Source organism: Hypanus sabinus, chromosome 17 (genome assembly GCF_030144855.1).
Source record: "Hypanus sabinus isolate sHypSab1 chromosome 17, sHypSab1.hap1, whole genome shotgun sequence".
Taxonomy (NCBI): Eukaryota; Metazoa; Chordata; class Chondrichthyes; order Myliobatiformes; family Dasyatidae; genus Hypanus; species Hypanus sabinus.
In genome coordinates, this window is record NC_082722.1 from 66002098 (window position 1) to 66016430 (window position 14333).

At 43.8% G+C, this 14333-nt stretch overlaps 1 protein-coding gene across 3 annotated transcripts in view; it reads right to left on the reverse strand.

Annotated features, from left to right (window-relative positions):
- cenpn (centromere protein N) overlaps positions 1–14333 on the reverse strand; it is a 113288-nt gene that overhangs the window by 63844 nt on the left and 35111 nt on the right. The window contains exon 1 of one of the 3 annotated variants that reach the window (XM_059993252.1): positions 6856–8232. The exons of the other annotated variants lie outside the window; for them this stretch is intronic. The gene's annotated coding sequence lies outside the window, so the exon portion shown is untranslated. Of the gene's footprint in view, positions 1–6855; positions 8233–14333 lie in introns of those variants that run through there. 3 annotated transcript variants of the gene reach the window in all.

Here is a 14333-nt window from a genome sequence, read left to right on the forward strand (position 1 = left end):
AATTGTACAAGATTCTGGCCTTTTACTCAAATCCTCTAATGAATAGGTCGGCATCCCATATGGCTTCTATTAGCCTACTGCACCTGATGTCCTTGTTCTTCTTCTTAAGCTCATCACTCTTGCTAGGGCACAGACCACTGATAACATTAGCTTAAGTTGGCATTTCTGCAGCTTGGGGTTTTTATGGGATGGTGTTGCTAGCCCCATACCCAACCTTCCTCTTTTCACAGCCGGGCTTGGGACCATCTATGGTGGAGTTGCACCTGTTAGCTTTCAGAAACATACATAAAAATTGTTGGGAAGTTGCATTGAAGTTGGGTAAGATGTGGGTGAAGCCTAATTTGGAGTAATGTGTGCTGTTCAGGTCACCTACTATTGCAGTGAACAATGCAACCAATGGTGACATCCTGCTGACAGTTCATGAAACAACATCTTTCACTTTTCAAATATAATTCCACAGGGCCCTGGTGAGACCACACCTGGAGTATTGTGTACAGTTTTGGTCTCCAGGGTTAAGGAAGGACATCCTGGCTGTAGAGGAAGTGCAGCGAAGATTCACAAGGTTAATTCCTGGGATGTCCGGACTGTCTTACGCAGAGAGGCTAGAGAGACTGCGCTTGTACACGCTGGAATTAAGGAGATTGAGAGGGGATCTGATTGCAACATATAAGATTATTAAGGGATTGGACAAGATAGAGGCAGGAAATATGTTCTAGATGCTGGGAGAGTCCAGTACCAGAGGGCATGGTTTGAGAATAAGGGGTAGGTCATTTAGGACAGAGTTAAGGAAAAACTTCTTCTCCCAGAGAGTTGTGGGGGTCTGGAATGCACTGCCTCGGAAGGTAGTGGAGGCCAATTCTCTGGATGCTTTCAAGAAGGAGCTAGATAGGTATCTTATGGATAGGAGAATCAAGGGATATGGGGACAAGGCAGGAACCAGGTATTGATAGTAGATGATCAGCCATGATCTCAGAATGGCGGTGCAGGCTCATAGGGCCGAATGGTCTACTTCTGCACCTATCGTCTATTAACATAGACAAGGCTGTCTCTAAGCCTTGCCTTTCTCAGCCAGAACTACCAAGGGGAGTAGACACTCCACCAGTACCTGGTTTATTATTGTCACATGCTTTGAATCACAATGAAAAGCTTTGTTTTGCACACCATCTGCACAGATCACTGCGCTGGCAGGGGTGGTGGTGGAGGCAGGTACCACAGAGTATAAGAGGGGCTTCGAAAGACACGTGAATGTGTTGAAAATGGAGAAATATGGATCATGTGCAGGCAGAAAGGATTAGTTTGACAGAGGTAATTGTAGACAATGTGAGGATAGGTGGTGGTGCGGTATTGCTGAGGAAGTAGAGAGGCTGCAGAAGGACTTGGACAAATTAGGAGAATGGGCAAAGAAGTGGCAAATGGAATAAAGTATCGGGAAGAAAATTTGAAAATCCAAGGTGTCCTTGTGCAAGATTTCCTGAAGTTTAATTTGCAAGTTGAGTCGACGGTGAGGAAGGCATATGCAATCATTTCGAGAGGACTAGGATATAAAAGCAAAGATGTTATGCTGAGGCTTTATAAGACACTGGTAGGCCTCACTTGGAGTATTGTGAACAGCTTTAGGCCCCTTATTTAAGGCTTTGGAGAGCGTTCAGAGGAAGTTCAGAGGAATTATTCGGGGAATGAAATGCTTACTGTATGATGAGCATTTGATGGCTATGGGCCGTTGCTCGCTGAAATTTAGAAGAATGACGGGGAAATCTCATTGAAACCTACTGAATGTTGAAAAGCCTCGATAGAGTGTGATGTGGCGAGGATGTTTCCAAGAGTGGGGAAGTCTAGGATCAGAGGGCGCAGCCTCAGAATAGAGGTACGTACATTTTGAACGGAAATGAAGAGGAATTCCTTTGGTCAGAGAATCTGCAGATTTCTTTGCCGCCGTCAGCTGTGGAGGCCAGGTTGCTGAGTGGAGGTTTATAGGTTCTTGATCAGTCAGGGCATGAAAGATGATGGGAAGACGGCAGGAGAAGACGGTTGAAAGGGACCTGAATCTACTATGATCAAGTGGTGGAGTAGATTGGATAGGCTAAATTGCCTAATCCTGCTACTGTGTCTTCTGGTCTTATGGTCCTAGGTATATTGTGGTAGTACTAAAAGAAAAGCAATAAAGAAATGCAGAATATATTGTAATATAAATAGAGTCATTTCAAAAAATATTGTTAGCAACACCTCTAATTAATGCAAGCACTAAACCATAGGTAAAAGAGCCTGAGGTAGAGATGTCCATAGATTCTCACAGTATTGGAAGATGTGTAGGGAACTGGGAAACAGATTATTAAATTGATGGACTGATGGAATTATTCAGGAACAGGAGCCAATACAGACTGTGTAGATGAGAGAGGGTGCAGGTAGTGACATTTAGAAAGTGTTGTAATCTCTGGAGGTGGAGATGATGTTGAGGTGATAAGGCTTTGGATAAAGGTATTGGCAGTGCTGGTAAAGAGGTGGAGAAAACCACATCTGTGCCAGGTGCGTTGAAATGCAGCTCCTAAGGGACCACGTTAGGGAATTGGAGATGCTGTTCGATGACCTTCATCTGGTCAGGGAAAGTGAAGAGGTGATAGAGAGGAGCTATAGGCAAGTAGTCGCACCGGGGCCTCGGGAGACAGATAAGTGGGTAACAGTTGGGAGACGGAAGGGAAAGAGTCAGATACTAGAGAGTACCCCAGTGGATGTCCCCCTTAACAATAAGTACTCCTGCTTGAGTACTGTTGGCGGGGGGGGTGGGGAGGGCGGTAGCTGGGAAGCAACAGTGGCCATGCCTCTGGCACAGAGTCTGGACCGGTGGCTCAGAAGGGTAGGGAAAGGAAGAGGAAGGCAGCAGTGATAGGAGACTCTACAGTTAGGGGGTCAGACAGGCGATTCTGTGGACACAGGAAAGAAACCCGGATGGTAGTTTGCCTCCAAGGTGCCAGGATCTGGGATGTTTCTGATCACATCCACGATATCCTGAAGTGGGAAGGTGAACAGCCAGAGGTTGTGGTACATATTGGTACCAACGACATAGGTAGGAAAAGGGAGGAGGTCCTGAAAACAGACTACAGGGAGTTAGGAAGGGAGTTGAGAAGCAGGACCTCAAAGGTAATAATCTCGGGATTACTGCCTGTTCCACGCGACAATGAGTATAGGAATAGAGTGAAGGAGAGGATAAATGCATGGCTGAGGGATTGGAGCAGGGGGCAGGGATTCAGATTTCTGGATAACTGGGACCTCTTTTGGAGCAGGCATGACCTCTACAAAAAAGGATGGGCTGTGCTTGAATCCAAGGGGTCTAATATCCTAGAAGGGAGGTTTGTTAAGGCTACTGGGGAGAGTTTAAACTAGAATTGCTGGGGGTGTGAAGAGACTGAAGAGGAAGAGGCAGATGGTTCACAAATAGAGAAAGCTTGGAGACAGTGCGAGAGGGAGGATAGGCAGGTGACAGAGAAGGGATATGCTCAGACTGATGGTTTGAGATGTGTCTATTATAACGCAAGAAGCATCACGAAAAAAGCAGATGAGCTTAGAACATGGATCAGTACTTGGAACTATGATGTTGTGGCCATTACAGAGATTTGGATGGCTCAGGGGGAGGAACGGTTACTTCAAGTGCCAGGCTTTAGATGTTTCAGAAAGGACAGGGAGGGAGGCAAAAGAGGTGTTGATCAGAGACAGTGTCACGGCTGCCGAAGAGGAGGAAGTCATGGAGGAATTGTCTACTGAATCTCTGTGGGTAGAAGTTAGGAACAGGAAGGGGTCAATAACTCTACTGGGTGTTTTTATAGACCACCCAATAGTAACAGGGACATTGAGGAGCAGATAGGGAGACAGATTCTGGAAAGGTGTAATAATAATAGGGTTAGAAACATAGAAAAAAAGAAAAACTACAGTACAATACAGGCCCTTCAGCCCACAAAGTTGTGCCAAACATGTCCTTACCTTGGAAGTTACCTAGGGTTACCCATAGCCTTCTATTTTTCTGAGCTCCATGTACCTGTCCAGGAGTCTCTTAAAGGACCCTATCATATCCACCTCCACCACCGTCGTTGGCAGCCCATTCCATGGACTCACCACTCTCTGTGTAAAAAATGTACCCCTGACATCTCCTCTGTACCTTCTTCCAAGCACCTTAAAACTATGCCCTCTCGTGCTAGCCATTTCAGCCCTGGGAATAAGCTAGTATTGCTGTGGTGGGAGATTTTACTCCCCCAAATATTGATTGGCATCCCTCTAGAGCAAGGGGTTTAAATGGGGTGGAGTTTGTTAGGTGTGTTCAGGAAGGTTTCCTGACACAATATGTAGATAAGCCTACAAGAGGAGTGGCTGTACTTGATCTGGTATTGGGAAATGAACCTGGTCAGGAGTCAGATCTCTCAGTGGGAGAGCATTTTGGAGATAGTGATCACAATTCTATCTAATTTACCATAGCATTGGAGAGGGATAGGAACAGACAAGTTAGGAAAGGGTTTAATTGGAATAAAGGGAAATATGAAGCTATCAGGAAGGAACTTGGAAGCATAAATTGGGAACAGATGTTCTCAGGGAAATGTACAGTAGAAATGTGGCATATGTTCAGGGGGTATTTGCATGGCGTAAGTACATTCCAATGAGACAGCAAATTAATGGTAAGGTACAGGAACTGTGGTGTACAAAGGCTGTTGATAATCTAGTCAAGAAGAAAAAAAAACCTTACCAAAGGTTCAAAAAACTAGGTAATAATATGAATCTAGAAGATTATAAGGCTAGCAGGAAGGAGCTTAAGAATGAGCAAGAGGATAAGACGTGAAAAAAATAGGACCTATCAAGTGTGACAGTGGGAAAGTGTGTATGGAACTGGAGAAAGTAGCAGAGGTACTTAATAAATACTTTACTTCAGTATTCACTATGGAAAAGGATCTTGGTGATTGTAGTGATGACTTGCAGCAGACTGAAAAGCTTGAGCATGTAGATATTAAGAAAGAGGATGTGGTGGAGCTTTTGGAGAGCATCAAGTTGGATAAGTCGCCGGGACCTGACGAGATGTACCCCAGGCTACTGTGGGAGGCAAGGGAGGAGATTGCTGAGCCTCGGCAATGATCTTTGCATCATCAATGGGGACAGGAGAGGTTCCAGAGGATTGGAGGGTAGCGGATATTGTTCCTTTATTCAAGAAAGGGAGTAGAGATAGACCAGGAAATTATAGACCAGTGAGTTTTACCTCAGTGGTTGGTAAGTTGATGAATATCCTGAGAAGCAGGAATTAACACTACCTACATCCACCATTTACTTTTGCCTAGAATATGAAGATTCCAGATCAGCCTCTAAAACCACTTAAAGACCACCAATAGACAACACTTAGGAGAATATCATACTCAACTTGAGTGATTGCACTTCAACTATACCCCTTCCCTATAACTTTTTGTTCTGCCTCCAGCACCCAGAGCATGCCCTTTTCTCACTGTTACCATAAGGTGGCAGGTACAGAAGCCTGAAGGCACACACTCAGCGATTCAAAAACAGCTTCTTCCCCTCTGCCATCTGATTCCTAAATGGACATTAAATCTTTGGCTATTTCCTCACATTTTTTTAAATATGCGGTATTTCTGTTTTTGCATGTTTTTTAATCTATTCAATATATGTAATTGATTTACTTGTTTATTTATTGTTATTATTTTTATTTTATTTATTTATTTTTCTCTGCTATATTATGTATTGCATTGAATGCTGCTGCTAAATCAACAAATTTCACATCCTATACCGGTAATAATAACCTGATTCTGATCCTGATCCCTCTCTTTCCTTCCAGTCGATGAATATTCTTGACCCAAAACCCTCAAATGTCCACTTCCCTCCACAGGTGCTGCTTGATCCATTGAGCTCCACCAGTATTTCATTTGTTGCTCCAGAATCTAGCATCTGCAGTCTCGTGGGTTTCCCTGTCATCTAGACTCCAGACTTCAGACTCCAGTACAGCCTCTTATGTACTTCTGCCAGGTAATATGACCTCTATTCCACCACTTCTTTCAAAGTATCTCGGTACAGATTAGGAAGGGTTCCGAGACTACACAGATCTAGCAGTAAATGGTACTGAGGAAAGATTTACAAAGAATTGAAAGTGCCAGAATAGGAAGTTAGAAATTCTCACACTGTCGAATGAACTGTATTGATAGTTTGTCAATGTTGAATGGAAAATTAGAGTCACAGAATGACAGGACACCACACCACAGAAACTGACTCTTCAGTTTATCTAGTCCATGCCAAACTGTTATTCTGCCTAATCCCATCAACCGCCCCGGGGCTGCAGCCCACCACACACGCCCCAGCCATAAATTTAACCAAACTTCTCTTAGGAATTGCAATTGAGCCTGAATCCACCACTTCAGCTGACAGCTCGTTCCTCACTCTCACCACCATCTGAGTGAAGTTGATCCCCCTCAGGTTCCCCTTAAACTTTTCACCTTTCGCCCTTAACCTCCAGTTCTAGTCTCACTCAACCTCAGTGGAAAAAAAGCCTGCTTGTACCTACCCGGCGATACCCGTCAGAATTTTGTTTACCTCTGTCAAATCTCCTCTCAATCCAGGGAATCAAGTCCTAACCTATTCAACCTTTCCCTATAACTCAGCTCCTCAAGTCCTGGCATCATCTTAGTAAATTTTCTTTCAGTCTTATTGCTAACTTTCCTGTAGGTTGGTGACCAGATCCATCAACCAGATCATTATCAAATTTCAGATAAAAACATGGACTCAACCGGCACAGATACAGGCCCTTCAGCCCATTACATCCTTCTGACCATCAGGTACCTGTCTATATTAAAACCATTTATCACTTGGTTCATTGCCTACCTTGCCTTAGTGATTCAAATGCTTGTCTTGATGCTTCTTAAATGCTGTGTGAATATCAGTTTCAACCAGCTTCTTAGGGATTGTGTTCCAGATTTCAATCACCTCGGGTTAAAAAACATACATAGAATTGTTTTTGTTTTTATTGTCACATTTACTGCGATACAGTGAAAATCTGGTCTTGCATACTGTTCATACAGACCACATTTTTGCACATTGCGTTGAAATGATGGTGGTGGTGGTTGCCCATCACATCCGACCATGACACAACACCTGTGTGGGAGAGTGGAAAAGACGTTGCACTCTTGAACCTGTCCTTGAACCTGGAGTTCAGGCCTTTGTATCTTCTGTCCAATGGAAGAGAGCAGAAGGGAGACTGTCCGGGGTGGATTGGGTCTTTGATAATACTGGTTGCTCTACCAAGGCGAAGAGAATGAGAGACAGAATCCATGGTGGAGGAGGCTGCTTTCTGTGATGTGATGAGTTTTGTCCACTGATGCACCATCAATAACTCACACTGAGACGTAAGGCGAGATATCGGCTTTTATTGACTGGAAGAAGGAACCAGGAGTGAGTGTCCATCATACAATGTCCTGGAGACTGAGGCCGAGCGTCAGGCCTCAGATTGCCTTTATACAGGGGCCTGTGGGAGGAGCCACAGGAGCAGTCAGCAGGGGGCATGTCCAGACAGGCACATAGTTCACCACATCCACACTCTCTGGTTTCTTGTGTTGACCTGCAGAACAGTTGGCATACCAAGGCAGCATGGTTTCAATGGTGCATTGATAAAAATTGGTAATTGGAAATTCTTCTTCAGATCCTCTTCTAACCTTAAACCAATGCCTGCTAGTTTCAGACACTTCGACTGTGGTTAAAGTTTCAGACTTGATTCCCTGCAGCATAAGAGAATGAGGGGAGATTTGATAGAGCTACACAAAATTACGTGAAGTATAGATAGGGTAGGCTGGCTGGTGGTTTAGTGGCATCAGTGCTGGACTTCAGAGAGAAGGCTCCCGAGTTCGAATCCAGATCCAAAAAAGCTGGAGAGGGATGGGCTGTGCCAGACTTCAGATGCCCAAGACACTCCATGTGATGAGCAATCACCAAAGTAAAATGACGGCACCCCAACAACTCCACCAGGAGTTAAGGACGCAAACACACACATAGATAGGGTAAGTGCAAGCAGACCATATCTATGGTTCTCTTAATTTAGTGCACTTTCTTCGGCAATTTTTGTTTTCTTTGTTTCAAGGAAAGCAAACTGTCTATGCTATCTCTCCTGAAACAGTCCACCTCTTCCATCCTGTGACTTGGCAAGAGAGAGTAAAATTGATCTCAAAAAAGGAAGGGGAAGAGATTAAAATCGTTTAGCTCTGAGAAGCAACTCCTGCTGACAGGTCAAGAAACCCAGCACTGGTTGAACATGTGAGCTAATGGTTAATGGTGCACATCTGCTTTTCATGCAAGACCTGTTGCTGACCCATTGCTGCCTGGTCTGGATTATTCCAGTTTTCTGTATTTGCAGCATCTCACAAATTCCTGTTGTCAGTCTGACAGTGACACTAATCAGTGGCCCATAGACTCAGTAGTGACATACAGTGCTGTGCAAAGTCATAGGGACATGTAAAAACATTCTGCAAAGCCAAGCTGATAATTTTCTAAATATAAAAAAAACCTACAAAAATCAGTAAATGGTTAAAAAACTAAATAAAATCAGTATTTCGCGTGATCACCCTTCACCTTTAAAACTGCATCAATGCTCTTAGGTACACTGTTGTGCAGTTTTATAAAATAAATCAGCTGGTGTTCCAAGCATCTTGAAGAACTTGCCACAGTTCTTCTGCGTACTTTGGTTGCCTCATTTGGTAATCCCAGTCAGACTTGATGATGTTGAGATCAGAGCTCTGTGGAGACCATACCATCTGTGACCAGAGAAATAATTAAAGTGTGGATGACTTCTGCATAGTACTGTACCTTACCAAAGGAAAGGCTTTGAGATGTTTTGCAAGGCAGGTAAGGGAGTGTTAACTCCTGATGACTACTACAGCCAAGACATGCAGATGATTTACAATAAAAACCAAAAGTGCTCCAAAGCTCCATGAGTGATTATTTATTTATGTTGTTATTTATTCAGAGAATCCAGAGATACAGCATGGAAAAGGTCCTTCCAGCCCAAGGAGCCTCACTGCCCAGCAACCCACTGATTTAACCCTAGTCTAATCACAGGACAATTTACAATGACCAATTAACCAAATAACTATTGCATCTTTGGATAGTGGAAGGGAACCCACACAGTCACATGGAGAGGACAAACAAACTCCTTACAGATGTCAGTGGAATTGAACTGCAAACTTGGACACCCTGTGTTGTAAAAGTATCACACTAACAGCTCGTGGAGCCAGATTCAATTGTGGTATTTAAAAGTTATGTACTTGAGGGGTTTAGATGGGGTGGAGTTTGTTAGGTGTGTTCAGGAAGGTTTTTTGACACAATGTGTAGATAAGCCTAACAAGAGGAGAGGCTGTACTTGACCTGGTATTGGGAAATGAACCTGGTGAGATGTCAGGTCTCTCAGTGGGGGAGCATTTTGGAGAAGTGATCACAGTTCTATCTCTTATACTATGGCATTGGAGAGGGATAGGAACAGGCAAGTTAGGAAAGTGTTTAAATGGAGTAAGGGGAAATATGAAGCTATCAGGCAGAAACTTAGAAGCATCAGTTAGTAATAGATCTTCTCAGGGAAATGTACAGCAGAAATGTGGCATGTGTTCAGGGGATGTTCTTGTGGCATTCTGCATAGGTACCTACATTCTAATGAGACATTCTAAGGGTACAGGAACTGTGGTGTAAAAAGGCTGTTGAAAATCTAGTCAGGAAGAAAGAAAATCTTACAAAAGGTTCAAAATCTAGGTATTGATAAAGATCAAGAAAATTATAAGGCTAGCAGGAAGAAGCTTAAGAATGAAATTAGGAGAGCCAGAAGGGACCATGAAAAGGCCTTGGTGGACAGGATTAAGGAAAACCCCAAGGCATTCTACAAGTATGTGAAGAGCAAGAGGATAAAATCTGAGAGAATAGGAGCAATCAAGTGTGATAATGGAAAAGAGTGAAACCTCTGACAGCCCTCCACATTGTCCACAACACCCCCAACCTTTATGACATCAGTAAATTTACTAACCCATCCCTCCTCTTCCTCATCCAGGTCATTTATAAAAATCACAAGGAGAAGGGGTCCCAGAACAGATCCTTGGTGCGCACCACTGGTCACCAACCTCCATGCAGAATATTGGGCTATCTCTACTCCCTTTCTTGAATAAAGGAACAACATCCGCAACCCTCCAATCCTCCGGAACCTCTGCCGTCCTCATTGGTGATGCAAAGATCACCGCCAGAGGCTCAGTAATCTCCTTCCTTGCCTCCCACAGTAGCCTGGGGTACATCTCATCCGGTCCTGGAGATTTATCCAGCTTGATGCTTTCCAAAAGCACTGCACATGCTCTTTCTTAATGTCTATATGCTTAACCTTTTCAATCCACTGTAAATCATCCCTACAATTGCCAAGATCCTTTTCCATAGTGAATAGTGAAGCAAAGTATTCATTAAATACCTCTGCTATCTCCTTTAGTTCCATACTCACTTTTCCACTGTCACACTTGATTGCTCCTAATCTCTCACGTCTTATCCTCTTGCTCTTCACATACTTGTAGAATGCCTTGGGGTTTTTCTTAATCCTGTCTACTAAGGCCATCTCGTGGCTCCTTCTGGCTCTCCTAATTTCTTTCTTAAGCTCCTTCCTACTAGCCTTATAATCTTCTAGATTCATATCATTACCTAGTTTTTTGAACCTTTCGTAAGCTCTTCTTTTCTCCTTAATTAATGGTAAGAATCCTGGCAGTATGGAGGATCAGAGGGATCTTGGAGTCCGAGTCCATAGGACACTCAAAGCTGCTGTGTAGGTTGATTCTGTGGTTAAGAAGGCATACAGTGTATTGGCCTTCATCAATCGTGGGATTGAGTTCAAGAGCCAAGGGTTAATGTTACAGGTATATAGGGTCCTGGTTAGGCCCCACTTGGAGTACTGTGCTCAGTTCTGGTCGCCTCATTACAGGAAGGATGTGAAATCTATTGGAAGGGTGCAGAGGAGATTTACAAGGATGTTGCCTGGACTAGGAAACATGTCTTATGAGAATAGGTTGAGCAAACTTGGCTTTTTCTCCTTGGAGCATCGGAGGATTAGAGGTGACCTGATAGAGCTGTATAAGATGATGAGAGGCATGGATTGTGTGGATAGTCAGAGGCTTTTCCCCAGGGCTGAAACTGCGAAAACAAGAGGACACAGTTTTAAGGTGCTTGGAAGTAGATACAGAGGAGATGTCAGGGGTAAGTTTTTTTATGCAGAGAGTGGTGAGTGAGTGGAATGGGCTGCTGACGACAGTGGTGGAGGTGGATACGATAGTGTCTTTTAAGAGACTCCTGATAGGTACATGGAGCTTAGAAAAATAGAGGGCTGTGGTAAGCCTAGGAAAAGTAAGTACATGTTCAGCACAGCTTTGTGAGCCTAAGGGCCTGTATTTCTATGTTTCTAAGTATCAATTTCCTTAGCAGATGTCTTGGAGGAGGCTCAACGTGGGTATGAGCAACACACAGTTTCTCTGTCTCCTTACATAACCCATGGTAGCATCTCGGGAGATTGAAGAAGTTAACATAGCAACAGGAGTCAATGAAGGTAGTCTTGGCTTTACTAACAATAAGCACACCAGCAAGTTGCCACATGCAAGTCAAATAATGGAACAGTCACTGACCTGAAATGCTGTCTATTTCTCATCCCACAGATGTTGGCTGACCCGTAGAATTTTTCCAGCAATTTATATTTCAGGTTTCTAGTGTCCACCATTTTATTTTGCTTCTTATATTGTGGTTGACTTCCAAGAGGACCATAACCTTGTCACAGGGTTTGGAAGCTTGTATGCCTCAATGACCCCGAGAGCTATGTTGGCTGGAGTCAGGGAATTGTTCTTTCATTCTTGGTGGGGTCACCCATTTCAAACAGGTCAAAGGGTAGAGGCCAGACTAAGAGTGGTCCACCAGTCCTCTAGGTTTGGGGGTTCCGCTCAGGGCTAACACCCTTGACTGGTCAAAAAAATTGTTATCGAATCAGCAGTGAAGAATCCTATATCCGTGTGCAACAGTATTCCTGGGATTTGCATGATTGACAGGAGTGAAAGCTGAGAGGACAATAGACAATAGACAGTAGGTGCAGGAGTAGACCATTTGGCCCTTCTAACCAGCACCGCCATTCACTGTGACCATGGCTGATCATACACAATCAGTACCCCGTTCCTGCCCTCTCCCCATATCCCTTGACCCCACTATCTATAAGAGCTCTATCTAACTCTCTCTTGAATGCATCCAGGGACTTGGCCTCTACTGCCTTCTGGGGCAGAGCATTCCACATATCCACCACTCTCTGGGTAAAAAAGTTCTTCCGCATCCCTGTTCTAAATGGCCTACCCCTTATTCTTAAACTGTGGCCTCTAGTTCTGGACTCACCCATCAGCGGGAACATACTTCCTGCCTCCAGTGTGTTCAATCCCTTAATAATCTTATACGTTTCAATCAGATCCCCTCTCATCCTTCTAAATTCCAGTGTACACAAGCCCAGTTGCTTCAATCTTTCAACATATGACAGTCCCGCCATTCCGGGAATTAACGTTGTGAACCTACGCTGCACCCCCTCAATAGCAAGAATGTCCTTCCTCAAATTTGGAGACCAAAACTGCACACAATACTCCAGGTGGGGTCTCACCAGGGCCCTGTACAACTGCAGAAGGACCTCTTTACTCCTATACTCAATTCCTCTTGTTATAAAAGCCAGCATGCCATTAGCTTTCTTCACTGCCTGCTGTACCTGAACGCTTGCTTTCATTGACTGATGTACAAGAACACCTAGATCTCATTGTACTTCCCCTTTTCCTAACTTGACTCCATTTAGATAGTAATCTGCCTTCCTGTTCTTGCCACCAAAGTGAATAACCTCACATTTATCCACATTAAACAGCATCTGCCATACATTTGCCCACTCACCCAACCTGTCCAAAACACCCTGCATTCTCATAACATCCTCCTGACATTTCACATTGCCACCCAGCTTTGGGTCATCAGCAAATTTGCTAATGTTACTTTTAATCCCTTCATCTAAATCATTAATGTATATTGTAAACAGCTGCACCGAACCTTGCGGTACCCCACTGTCACAGCCTGCCATTCCAAAAGGGACCCGTTAATCACTACTCTTTGTTTCGGGTCAGCCAGCCAATTTTCAATCCATGTCACTACTCTACCCCCAATACCATTTGCCCTAATTTTGCCCACTAATCTCCTATGTGGGACTTTATCAAAAGCTTTTTGGAAGTCCAGGTACACTACATCCACTGGCTCTCCCTTGTCCATTTTCATAGTTACATCCTCAAAAAACTCCAGAAGATTAGTCAAGCATGATTTTCCCTTCATAAGTCCATAAGTCGGACTGGTCCTTCTACTGCTATCCAAATGTGTCGTAATTTCCTCTTTTATAATTGACTCCAGCATCTTTCCCACCTCTGACGTCAGGCTAACCAGTCTATAATTCCGTGTTTTCTCTCTCCCTCCTTTCTTGAAAAGTGGGACAACATTAGCCACCCTCCAATCAGCAGGAACTGTTCCTGAATCTATAGAACATTGGAAAATGATTACCAATGCATTTACGATTTCTAGAGCCACCTCTTTAAGTTCCCTAGGATGCAGACCATCAGGTCCTGGGGACTTAACAGCCTTCAGACTCAACTGTCTATCCAACACCGTTTCTTGCCTAATATAAATTTCCTTCATTTCATCCTTTACCCTAGTTCCTTTGGCCACTATTATATCTGGGAGATTGTTTGTGTCTTCCCCAGTGAAGACAGATCCAAAGTACCTGTTCAACTCATCTGCCATTTCCTTGTTCCCCATAATAAATTCACCTGTTTCTGTCTTCAATGGCCCAATTTTGGTCTTAACTATTTAAGCTACTGAAGCTACTGGCATGATGAAGGAAGCCCTGAACACTGCCAAGACCAAGACCAAAATTGTTTTTTTGGGATGTATGAACCATATACAACACTGGCAAGCTAGCACAAATAACTGCAGAAATGTGTCACTACAACCTACATATTCTGGGTGTCAGTGAAAGCAGATGCACAGGGTCTGGCAGACTAAAGACAGCAATTGGTGAAACAGTTTTATACTCAGGAAGGGCAGATGGTCAGCATCACGATGGTGTAGCTGTCATTTTGAAGAAAGGCTTTGAGAAGTACTTGCTGGAGTGGAAGCCAATCAATAGTCGGTGATGAGGGTCAGACTGAAAGGGAAGCAAGTGAATATGCTCCAACTAACAACAGTAACATTGAAGAAAAGGATGTTTTCTAGAAAAGGTTTCAACTGGAGGTCGAATTAACACTATGCCA